This window comes from Monodelphis domestica, chromosome 1, assembly GCF_027887165.1.
Source record: "Monodelphis domestica isolate mMonDom1 chromosome 1, mMonDom1.pri, whole genome shotgun sequence".
Taxonomy (NCBI): domain Eukaryota; kingdom Metazoa; phylum Chordata; class Mammalia; order Didelphimorphia; family Didelphidae; genus Monodelphis; species Monodelphis domestica.
The window spans coordinates 105,304,199-105,317,251 of record NC_077227.1 but is presented as its reverse complement, the minus strand read 5'-3'; the positions used below and the strand labels follow the sequence as shown (position 1 = coordinate 105,317,251).

Genomic DNA, 13,053 nt, shown 5'->3' with positions numbered 1-13,053 from the left:
CTCTTGCCCTAGTAGCACTAGTGGAAGGTTTGCTGTAATTTCTTCTAAGTGCATGGCGTCCCTCCTCTTCTTGCTTAATTATCTTATTGTATTGTCTCTGAAATTATGGACGCTGTTTAGGAGCTATCTTTTTTTACCCCTGTACACATGTAAACAAACTCTAATAAGTAAATTGGTCATAAGAAGTGACAAGCAATTATTATTGTAATATAGTAATGCTTAAAAGCACATTTAAAAATAGATCAGTACATTGATTGGAAATACAAATAAAATAATGTGTGGTTTTTGAACTTGTTTCTTCAGTGATATGTATGTCTAGAGCTAGTTAATTTAGATGCACTTGGCACTGTTGACAAAGTCGTAGGTTTAATTTTTCTTTTAGTCAGTTGACTTTTGTTTCATTTCAGGAAAATATATTTATACATCAGCCTGGCTAATTATCTCACAGATGAATGCTGTTGCTCACTATGGCACTGGTTGAGAAGGTGAATGGATAGGTCCAAGTTCACCAAAATAAAGTCATGGATTAAGAGTTAGAAAGAATCTCAGAGATCATCTAGCCCCTCAAACTGAGAGAAGTGACTTGTTCAGTTTCAGTGAAGCAATATAGTAAGGAGAGCTAAGATTTGAACTCTGACTTTTAGATTCAAAATCCAACAGCCCTCTGAAGGAAAACTCCAAAACAAATTAGAAAAGAAATGTTAGAGGAGGAGGTTACAGGTTTGACTATGTTGTTCCCCTTCTCAAACTTCAGAGAATACTTACTGCCTCTAGAATAAAACAGAAATTTTTTTTTGGCAATTAAAACTCTTTACAAGCTGGTTCCAACTTCTCTTACTCTATTTTACTAACCTCTTCCCTCACTTCCTCAATTCTGTGGTCTAGCCAAAATTGTCTTGTTGCTGGTCTTCACAGTTGCCTGTGTCTCTCTCTCTCTCTTTTTTTTTTAAACATCATTTTATTTGGTCATTTGCAAACATTATTCATTGGAAACAAAAATCATTTTCTTTTCCTCCCCCACCCCTCCCACCACCTCTCCCATAGCCGGCGCATGATTCCACTGGGTATCACATGTGTTCTTGACTCGTACCCATTTCCGTGTTGTTGGTATTTGCTCTAGAGTGTTCATTTAGAGTCTCTCCTCAGTCATATCCCCTCCACCCTTTACTTTCACAGTTTATCCTCTGCTTGTGGATAGTGTTTTTTAGATCCCTGCAGATTGTTCAGGGACATTGCATTGTCCCTAATGGAGAAGTCCATTACCTTTGATTGTACCACAGTGTATCAGTCTCTGTGCACAATGTTTTCCTGGTTCTGCTCCTTTCACTCTGCATCACTTCCTGGAGGTTGTTCCAGTCTCCATGGAATTCCTCCACCTTATTATTCCTTTTAGCACAATAGTATTCTATCACCAACATATACTACAATTTGTTCAGCCATTCCCTAATTGAAGGGCATCCCCTCATTTTCCAATTTTTGGCCACCACAAAGAATGCATTGTACAAATCTTTTTCCTTATTATCTCTTTGGGGTACAAACCCAGCAGTGCTATGGCTGGATCAAAGGGCAGACAGTCTTTTATCGCCCTTTGGGCATAGTTCCAAATTGCCCTCCAGAATGGCTGGATCAATTCACAACTCCACCAGCAATGCATTAATGTCCCGACTTTGCCACATCCCATCCAACATTCATTACTTTCCTTTGCTGTCATGAGTTAGCCAATATGCTAGGTGTGAGGTGATACCTCAGTGTTGCTTTGATTTGCATCTCTCTGATTATAAGAGATGTAGAACACTTTTTTATTGTGCTTATTAATAGTTTTGATTTCTTTGGCTGAGAACTGCCTGTTCATGTCCCTTGCCCATTTATCAATTGGAGAATGGCTTGATTTTTTGTACAATTGATTTAGCTTTTTGTAAATTTGAGTAATTAAACCTTTGTCAGAGGTTTTTTATGAAGATTGCTTCCCAATTTGTTGATTTCCTTCTGATTTTAGTTACATTGGTTTTGTTTGTACAAAAACTTTTTAATTTGATGTATTTCAAATTATTTATTTTGCATTTTGTGACTCTTTCTAAGTCTTGCTTGGTTTTAAAATCTTTCCCTTCCCAAAGGTCTGACATGTATACTATTCTATGTTTGCCTAATTTTCTTATAGTTTCCTTCTATATGTTCAAGTCAATCACCCATTTTGAATTTATCTTGGTGCAGGGTGTGAGGTGTTGATCTAAACCTAATCTTTCCCACACTGTCCTCCAATTTTCCCAGCAGTTTTTATGAAATAGTGTATTTTTATCCCAAAAGCTGGGTTCTCTGGGTTTGTCGTATACGGTACTGCTGAGGTCACTTACCCCGAGTCTATTCCACTGATCCTCCTTTCTGTCTCTTAGCCAGTACCAAATTGTTTTGGTGACCACTGCTTTATAATATAGTCTGAGAACTGGGACTGCAAGGCCCCCTTTCTTTGTATTTTTTTCATTGTTTCCCTGGATATCCTTGATCCTTTGTTCTTCCAAATGAACTTTGTTAAGATTTTTTCTAAATCAGTAAAAAAAAAAATTTTGGAAGTTCAATGGGTATGGCACTAAATAGATAAATGAGTTTGGGTAGGATGGTCATTTTTATTATATTGGCTCGTCCTACCCATGAGCAGTTAATGTTCTTCCATTGTTCAAGTCTAGTTTTAGTTGTGTGGAGAGTGTTTTGTAGTTGTGTTCATATAGTTCCTGTGTTTGTTTCGGGAGATAGATTCCTAAGTATTTTATTTTGTCTAAGGTGATTTTGAATGGGATTTCTCTTTCTAGTTCTTGCTGCTGAGCTGTGTTGGAAATATATAGAAATGCTGATGACTTATGTGGGTTTATTTTGTATCCTGCAACTTTGCTAAAGTTGTTGATTATTTCGATTAGCTTTTTGGTTGAATCTCTAGGATTCTTTAAGTAGACCATCATGTCATCTGCAAAGAGTGATAACTTGGTCTCCTCGCCTATTTTAATGCCTTCAATTTCTTGCCTGTGTCTCTTAACTTTATGCAGAAGCACTGTATCCCTTGCCTGGAATGCCCATCTTCTGTCACTTTGCTATCTCACAGAAACCCCTGCTTCCTTTAAGACTCAGCTTAGGGCCTACTCTTTATATGAAGCCTCTCACTGCTTCAGCTAGTACCCTCTCTCCCTAATCAACCTGTATTTATTTTGTATTTCTTCTGTAGGAACTTTCAGATGCACTGGTTGTCTCCCCAAAAGAATGTAACTTCTTGACAGCAGAGACTGTTTTAATTCATGCCTTTGTATTCTTAGTGTAGGAGCTGCATCAAAGGTCCTTTTCACACCTCAGAGATGGCATGATTATAATTACTTTTAAAGTATTCTAGACACCAGAATTCAGTCTAATGATTAGTTTGCTTAGTTTTTTTTTTTTGTCTGAGTGATTAAGACTACTCTTTCTATTTCTTGGCTTTGTAATCGCTATCTAGGAGGGTTATGATGGGAAGCTGTCTGAATACAAATGATAAAAGGGGACATTATGGCATAGTGGAAAGAACCCTTAGAATTAGATGTAGAGCTAGTTCTCTAGGGGGAAGGCAAGCTATATAACTTGCTGGCAGGGAGAGGAGAGGGCTAACTCAAGAGTCTTTAATTTTTTAAATCTATGTACAAATATTTAATGCCAGAGATGTCTATTCTTCATGGCCTACAGATAATTATTTTGTGAGAAGTTAAACTATAGGCATTCTATAGTGCTAAAAATCTCTAAGAGACAGTCCTATGTGGGGCACAATCTTCAAACCTTTAGTTTAAAGTACATAAATATCTTGTTCTACCTTTGATAAATCTCTGAAGATTACTCAGTGGTAACAGAAAGGAATATACATTAACTTAGCTATACATGGCACATTTATAAAAACTGATCTCAAAAAAAAAAACATAGAAAAGCTAGAAACTTACAGTTCCTAACAATTTAATAAACATTTTACTGATTTCAGTGCAATAAAACTTATATTCAATAAAAAACTCTTAAGAAGAGGTAATAAGCAATTTGAGACCAACATAATTCTAGATAACTAGTGAGTCAAAGAACACATTATAGAAACAACAGAAAATGACAAAATTGAGACAACATACCAGAAATTATGGGTTGCAGAAAAAGCAGTTCTGAAGGGAATATATGTATGCATGCATGCATGTATGTATGTATGTATCTATCTATCATCACTTTCATCACCAAAAGAGAGAAAAAATCAATGAATTGGTTATGTAGCTAAAAAGAACTTTGAACAAAACCAACTCAAAAGCTTCTATCTAAGCAACAAGATAGAAATTCTGAAAATTAAATAGATCATTGTTTTTATAAATAGAACCAGGAGCTTTAAAAACAATATGGCAAGCAAATCTGATTTTCAGAGAAAAAATGAAATTGTTAATATAAAAAAAAGTAAAAACATAATTGTTGAAGAAGAAATATAGTAATGATAAGAAATTATTTTGATTAATTATATGCTGATAACTCAGAGGAAAGAGATGAATACTTACAAAATATAAAATATCCATATTAGCAAAATAATAAACTATATTAGAAAAAACTGAATAGGCCATAAATAATTATGAAAGGGAAAATCCAAAACTCCAGGGACATATGGATTTAAGTAAATTATAACAAACATTCAGAGTATAATCTTAAAAGTAGGTATAATATAAAAGAAAAAAACTCTTCTAATCATTTCATGATATAAATATGATTTTGCTACCTAAACCAGGAAGACAAAACACGGCAAAGAAAGTTAAAGAGCAATATCTGAAAAGATCACCCTCACAGACTTCCATTGGGGGAAGTGTGGCTGAAGCAGCAAGGCACCCTGAGGGAAAAATAAGAGACAGCATGTGCCATGCAAATCAAATCACCATGAATACACACCTTGACTATTAAGTCTTCTTAGACTCTGATGGAGACAGCCTTAGAAATAGCAGCACATCCCAAACTATCAGTAGAACACTACTATTAACCAAATCCTATCAGCAGGCATGTTGGCCTAAGAACTCTGGGAGTAGTACCACTGCCAAGTCTACCAAACCTGCCCCCAGCCTACCTCTTGATATCATCACTTGGGGGAGACGTGGAGATGTGATCTGCAAACTTGCAAACTGCTTCTGTGAGTGTGGCAGCAGCAGTGACTGAAGATACCGAAAAGAAAATTCTCACCTCTCAAATCCTTGGTCAAATGGTTCAACGTAGTTAAACTGATATGATTTCATCAATGAATAACATTAAACAAGATGCATTACCATCTGCTTTGCTGGTGTCTAAGGACCAGGGAACTTCCCCATCTGACTTGCAGCTGAACCCTTCCTTACGTGTTGTTTCTCTGATAGAATCAGAGCTCCTCAAGAGCAGGGCCTTTCTTACTTTTCTATTTGTGTTCCCAAAGCTTAATACAGTGCTTTGCATCTAATAAGCACTTTTAAAGATGCCTACTCATTCATTCATTCATTCATTCATTCATTCATATCCCTATTGAAAAATGAAGCAAATCTTAAAATATCAGCAACTAAGCTACAATATTATAATAGAAAGATTATACACTATGACCAGGTTATAACAGGAATGCAGGGTGGTTCAACCTAAGTAAGACAATAAAAAATACAAAAATTCATATTAACGATATAAATAATAAAAATTAATATCATCAGGTGCTGAAAAAGCTTTTGACAAACTCTAACACCCACTTTTACCAAAAAAAACCCTAAAAAGTCATAGGAATGAACTTTTCCTTAATATCTTCCTAACTTCAAAAGGAAACATTATATATAATGGAGAAAAACTAGAGCCTTTTCAATAATATCAGCAACAGAGGATGCTTTTATCATCACTATTTAACATAATGCTTCCTAGTTGTAAAAAGTACAATAAGGAAAAGAAATGGGAGGAATAAGTATGGCAGAAAAATAGAAGGTATGGAAAGGGGTAAAAGGTTCTAATGAGGAAGTGGAGGTAGAAAAGTTCAGAAAGACTAGAGCTGAAACTGAAGGGAGATAGGCTGGTTCAGGCACTTCCTCACATGGATGTTCTGGATAGGAAATCACCAATGGGAGAGGGATGTCTGTAGGGGTGGGGGCATCTCCTCGGTGATATAGCAGCCAGCACAAAAGTGGGAGAGAAGCAAGAAGAGAGCCTAGACCCAAAGAAAGAGGAAAAAGACCTAGAAGTTCAAGAGTATTTATAGCAGTTTTTTTCTTAGTAGCCAAAAATTGGAAACTGATGGGAGCGCTATGGTGAATGGCTAAACAAATTGTGGTAGATGAATGTAAAGGAATGTGTGTTAAGAAATGATGAAATGGGCAGCTGCATAGAAAACTGAGAAGAGCTCTATAAATGGATGCACAGTGAAATGAGCAGAACTAGAAATATATATATAGTACAGAGAAGACCTGTTAAGTCAGAAGACTAAAGGCTGCCCTTAGAATCAGAAAAAAGAGGTTCAAATTGTGGCTTTGAAGCATTGGCTGTGACATGAGGCAGGTAACTTAATTCCTTGGTGCTGCTAATCTATATTGATGAGGAAGTTTTCTCATAGGGAGTGCCCTGCAACATAGAAATCAGTCATGGATTATGAATGATAATACAACAGAAGATGGAGATGTAAACTGTTGGAAGAGGGTCACAGGACTTATAAAGTAGCATTTACATTAGCTGAGTTAAATGACTGCTATTTGCTTAGCAATTAGAATGTGAAAGAATATATGAAGGACCCCAGATCTGGGGTGATGATGCCTTTTTGTATCTTATTCTTTCCACTTAAGTTCTACTCTTATGCTTTCTAATAGTATTGGGATAACCCTGGGTTCTTAGAGGCCTCGCTAGTTAATTATAAACTGAAGTGGGACCTAAGTTAAAAAGATTTCAAATCTGGGTTAGGAGATGAACAGTAATTGTGTTTGAAGAGTAGCCTAAGTTATGAAAGGCTTATCATCAAAATGTAGGTCACCATGTGATAAATACATTTAACCTTGGTAACAAATGATGAATATATAAGTTACAGAGATAGATATGTGAATGTAAGAAATATCCATACTGATGAAATCAAAGGATTTCAATATAGTGAACTATGTATAAATGTACACGATGAGATTAAAGAGTTCTGGCATTGAATAAATAAAATATTTCCTAAGTTCTCCTTAAGAATAGTATCCCCAAAGTATTCTTGGTATTCAAATACAATAATCCTGATTTCAATAAACAGGGTTTAAAAAAATTAAGGCCTACAGTCTTATCCCCGTCTACTTTCCCCCTAAATGAATTAGTTCTTGCATTATCTTTTGGAACCAAGGTTTTGTTTAGGCTTGTCAGAGGAACAATATATTCAAAAAACATTTCACTGGGACCTAATGGCATGTAAAAATTCAAATCTATTGTTAGTAAAGTATCTAGCTCTTGGCTTATTGTACAGAATATTCTTTAAAAAGGCAAAAACAAAATAGCCAGAATGTACTGGCTTTTGAAGACCAAAATCTGTATTCCATTTAGGAAAAAACAATGAATATCCAGTATGGTGCACTGACATAAAGAATGCTTTTATTTCAGGTAATTGAAAAGGAAATTATCTGTTGTTTTTGTATTAAAGCCAAGAACTTTAACAGTCTTAGAAAATGGAAGTAGGATTTATGAATGTCTATTTGTATATCCTAATTAGGTTGCATTGGAAAGACACATCTGAAGACAAAATATTTAAATACCTTTTCAGTTAAGAAGCAGCAAATCTAGAAGCAATAGAAGGCAAAATAGAGTTGTAGCAGACTTGGATTAAATTTAAGTCCTCTGAGAAAAGCCATGTCTTTTTTTCTTCTATAACTTTAATAATGGTATTTTAATAAATTGGTTCCAAAGGATTGCTTTCCTGTTCCTGACCCTTGTGCTTTTCAAGACATTTGAGAGTTCCCTGAAAGCAAACTGCCATGACTTTTGTCAGTGGGTTGTCAAAATCTTTGTTTTGTTTACAGTATTCATTTGATATTACATTGAAATATGTTGCTTGAACTTTTAAAGCTCCAGTCAAATTTGAAAGATATTATTCAAAATTCTAAAGTTTAAAATTTTCTTTTCTTCCATCTAGAGTATATTATGGATGAACTCATCTGAATATAGCAGGGGTAATAAAAGACCAGGATCACATTATCAGTTGCTGGGTAAACCAATTAACTTTAGATGTTACCTTATCCACAGCCAGAGACATCTGGTAAATATAAGCTTTTAGTCACAATGGGGAAAAGGAGAGAAGGTATGTATAGAGATGTTACATAGTTGAAAAAAGGTTGAGTTAGAGAGAGAAGGCGTAGATTCGAGTTAGGGAGATACTAGGAAAGAGTTCTAATAGAGTTATTCTTAAAGACTCCAAATTAGGTATTAAAGAAAAGCAAAGTAGAGATTTTAAGGAAGCAGAAGTTAATGAGAACATTCTAGGTACAGAGCAAAGGCAAAGAAAAAGGAGATGAAGCACTGTGTGAAAGGAGCAGCAAGCAGGTTAATAGGGCTGGACCACAGAATTCATGGAAGGGAGGAATGTGTAAGAGGAATGGAAAAACAGGAAGAGTCAAGTTATAAAGAGCTTTAAATGACAAATAGGAATTTGTAGATTAGGGGGAGGAGTTGATATTAGACCTGCAACTATCAGAAAATCACTTCAGAGGAAGTAGAGAGGCCAACAGCCCAGTTAAGTGGAGAAGAAATGAACTAGGATGGTGGTTAGAAAAGAGGGGATATAAGCAAGAAATGTTGTAGAGAAAAACATTAGCATAATGGATAGATACATTAAAAAGTCTCAAAATATATGCAGTGTAGAATACTTGTGGACCTCCCATTTATGACACAGGATAAAGCGGGGATGTCTTCTCAAAGTTTTTCTTTTGGGCCAGTCTTGTTCTTTATAACTTCACATTATTTTCTTTATGTTTGTGTGTTTCTTTCTTTCCATTTACATTGTTTTGGTCATATATAGTTTTCTTTCTTTAAAAAAAATTTTTTTTTAGTCAATTTAGAACATTATTCCTTGGTTACAAGAATCATATTCTTCCCCTCTCTTCCCTCCCCCCACCCTTCCTGTAGCCAACATGCAATTCCACTGGGTATTATGTGTGTCCTTGGATCAGAACCTATTTCCATGTTGTTGATGTTTGCATTAGGATGTTCATTTAGAGTCTATATCCCCATCCTGGACCCAGGTAATCAAGCAGTTGTTCTTCTTGTGTGTTTCTACTCCTAGTTTTTCCTCTGAATGTGGATGGTGTTCTTTCTCCCTCTTGAGTTGTTCAGGATCACTGCATTACCACTAATGGAGAAGTCTATTATATTTGATTGTACCACAGTGTATCAGTCTCTGTGTATAATGTTCTCCTGGTTCTGCTCCTCTCACTCTGCATCACTTCCTGGAGGTCGTTCCAGTCTCCATGGAATTCCTCCACTTTATTATTCCTTTGAGCACAATAGTATTCCATCACCAACATATACCACAATTTGTTCAGCCATTCCCCAATTGAAGGGCATCCCCTCATTTCCCATTTTTTTGCCACCACAAAGAGCACAGCTATCATATATAGTTTTCTTGACTCTACATCAGTTCATATAGGTCTGTCCATGCTTTTCTTTATTCATCACAATTACATCTTACAGCAGTTCTATTACTCCCAATTCCTTGTCATCACAAAAAGATATTTTGGTGAATATAGGAACTTTCTTCTTCTTAATGACCTCTTTGGGTTATAAGCCTATTAACAGGATCTCTGGGCCAAAGTATGGACATTATTTGCACAATTCCAAACTTTTTTTTCCAAAATGGTTGTTGATGAATAATAGCTCCACTATAAATATCCTAGGCTGCCTATCTTTCTACAATCCTTCCAACAATGATTATTCCTATCTTTTGTCATCTTTGCCAATTTGCATATAGTGAATCCTTCTAGAGACTCTTTTGGTATTGAGAGCTTTCATGGTACTATTCTCTCCTGGCCCCATCCTAACTTCTAAAGTCTTTTCTGCTAGATCAGTATCCATATCACTGTTGTGGTGGGTGTTTCTAGGGGCTCTCTCTTGGTCATTTATATTGTCTTTTGGTCACCTCATCACTTTCTACAGTTTTAATTATCATTTCTATGTAGATGACTGAAAGAGCTACATATCCAGCCTCAGGCTCTCTCGAATCTTCAGCTCTAGATCACCATTTGGCCACTCTGCATTTCAAAATGGATGTCCATATCATCTTTCTATCTCTTTATTTTACTCCTGCCTCAAAAATCCTTTGGCAGAGGGCAAGTGATGAAGCAGCATGTACAGATACACTGAGAGGAATAATCACAACCCTGCAAACAGGTAACCCAGGGAATAATAGGGTCATCTTCTCACTGGACTGAAGCAACAGTGGAATAAGGCAGCCTCGTGAATGTCTGAGCACCCTTTTAAAAAGGACCAAATTGCTTACTTCCTGACTAGAGGAAGGGGCCATTAAAACTGTGTTTCACCTAACCCTGGCCTGTTTATATAGGCAGGCAGGGACCCTACCTTGTAGTTGAAACACAAAAGTACAAAAACTTTTGTGAAGATTATTCTAGTCACTATTGACATATGAAATGTGTGAATACTCATGGACAGCATGAAATCCAACAGACCTGAAAGATGAACAGCTATTATTGTGAGAGAACTCAGAAGGTAATGCTTCCAAATAGTAGCTCTGAGTAAAACAAGTCTGGCAAATGCAGACCAATTTACTGAAGTTGAAGCTGGATCCATGTTATTCTAGAGTGGTTGCTGTGATGAAGAGCAGTGTGAAGCTGGAGTAGGTTCTGCAGTCAAATCTAATCTAGTTGAGGGCAGCTGGGTGGCTTGGTTGTTTGAGAATCAGGCTTAGAGACAGTAGATCCTGTGTTCAAATTTGGCCTCAGATACTTCCTAGCTGTGTGACCCTGGGCAAGTCACTTAACCCTCACTGTCTTGCCCATGCCACTCTTCTGTGGGTAAGGGCTAAAAAAACAAAAAAACAAAAACCAAACTAATGTAGTCAATAAGCTTGTGAGTGAATGACAGGTCCATGCCAATGTGATTACCATTAGTAGGAGGTATCTCACCACCATCATTGATAGGTATGCTCCTACCATATGAACTTTGAAAAGGTCAAAGTAAAACTTTCTGAAGACCTGGGGACCCTCATCAACAGTGCACTAAAAGAGGAAAAGTTTATAATTCTGTGTGAGATTAATACCAGAGTAGGCACAGATTATTAGACATAGCAGGGAGTCCTTAGGAGAAATGGGAATCAGAAATAGCAACAGTTGGGTACTACTGAAGACTCGTGTGTCTCATGACTTTTTCATCACCAATACTGTTAGTGGATGCACCCTTGAAGCAAACATTGGCATTTAATACCTATGGGGTAACTACTCAGCATGGATAGAGTCACACTGAAGAGTGATAAGTACATGATCTTGGAGAGATGGGCTGAATACTTTATAGGGTTCTGTGGAAGAGAGAAATGATAAGAAAATGCAACAAGGCAAGAAGCTGGAGATTGATCAGCTGTCAGTCAAATGAAGATTCCTTTTGGAATGTGACCGGGAAATAGCTGAAGGCAAGAGCCAACTGATTGACTTTTTTGAGGTCTTTGGGATGATGGTGGTGACTTTGAAGGAAGAAGCAGTTCTCAACAGATGATCATCATTCAATGTTGAAGCCACTGACCATAAACCTCAGATGGAAGTCATTTGCTCTCTAGTTGAACTTCCAATTGAAGAAGAGGTTTTGAATGCTATTAGGCTCTTCTAAAGTAGCAAAGTCTCTGGTACTTTGGAATGATTCCATTCCAGTAGAGATTTATAAGGCAGGGGGCCCACTGCTCAAACAAAAGCTGACTAAACTCTTCCAGGTTATGTGGCAAGAGAAGATTATCCTCCAACAGTCAATAGGTGCTTGCTGTCTGACAACTCCAGGAGAAATGTCAGGAGCCGAATAGAGGTCTGTACACGACATTTGTCAATCTGACCAAGGCCTTTGACATTACTTTGTCAAGTAATGACAACTTGTTGGAATATCATGGCAAAATTTGGCTGTACAGAGTTCATCACTATTGCACTCCAGCTTTATGATGGCATGCTTGCATGGGTTCTAGACAGTAGACAATGTTCTTATACTTTTCCAGCCACCAATGGTGTGAAGCAAGACTCTGTGCTTGCTCCCCTACTTTTTATAGCATAATGTTTTCAGAAATATTGTTGGATGCCTTCAATGAAAATAAAAACAGCATCAAGGTCAGCTATCACACTAACTAATTTAACCTGAAAAAGGCTATACAAGTCAAGTCTAAAGTGGCAGGATAGTTGGTACACAACTTTCTGTTTACATGTTGCTCTCTTGCTTGGGCTAATTTTGGACTGACAATGCAACACTAAGAAAATAGATTCTCTACCAGCCAGAACTACCCCATATATCAGTTACAGTGTATACCTTAGCAGTATACTTTCCAGGGTTGTCCACATAAGATGATGATGTTGGCACACATATTTCCAGAACCAGATCAGTATTTGGAAGGCTCCAAAAGAAAGTTTGGGAGAAAAGAGGCATTTGGCTGCCAACCAAATCTAAAGGCCTACAGAGCCATTTTCATATGCCAAAATATTTTTAGCATCTCTGTAGTGGCAAAGAATTAGAAACCAAGAGATCATTTATCACATGGGAAATGGATGAACAAGTTGTGGTCTATGGTTGTAAAAAGAATATTATTGCACCATAAGAAATGATGAACAGAATGATTCAGAAAAATCTGGAAAGACTTATATGAACTGATGTAAAGCAAAGTGAGCAGAACCAGGAGAACAATGTATATACAGTAACAGAAAAATTATACAACAATCAACTGTGAAGGATATTATCAGCAAAGCAAATTCCACAATGTCCAAAATGGACATGTAATGAAAAATGCTGGAGTCAGATTGCAGATCACAACACACCATCTTCTACTTTATTTCCTTTGTGAGTTCTTTTAATTGTATGTGTGATGTGTGCCTTCTATCACAACAT

At 36.7% G+C, this 13,053-nt stretch overlaps 1 protein-coding gene across 3 annotated transcripts in view; it reads right to left on the bottom strand.

Moving 5' to 3' along the window:
• Nucleotides 1–13,053, bottom strand: part of BBIP1 (BBSome interacting protein 1) — a 46,431-nt gene that overhangs the window by 23,066 nt on the left and 10,312 nt on the right. The window lies entirely within an intron of this gene.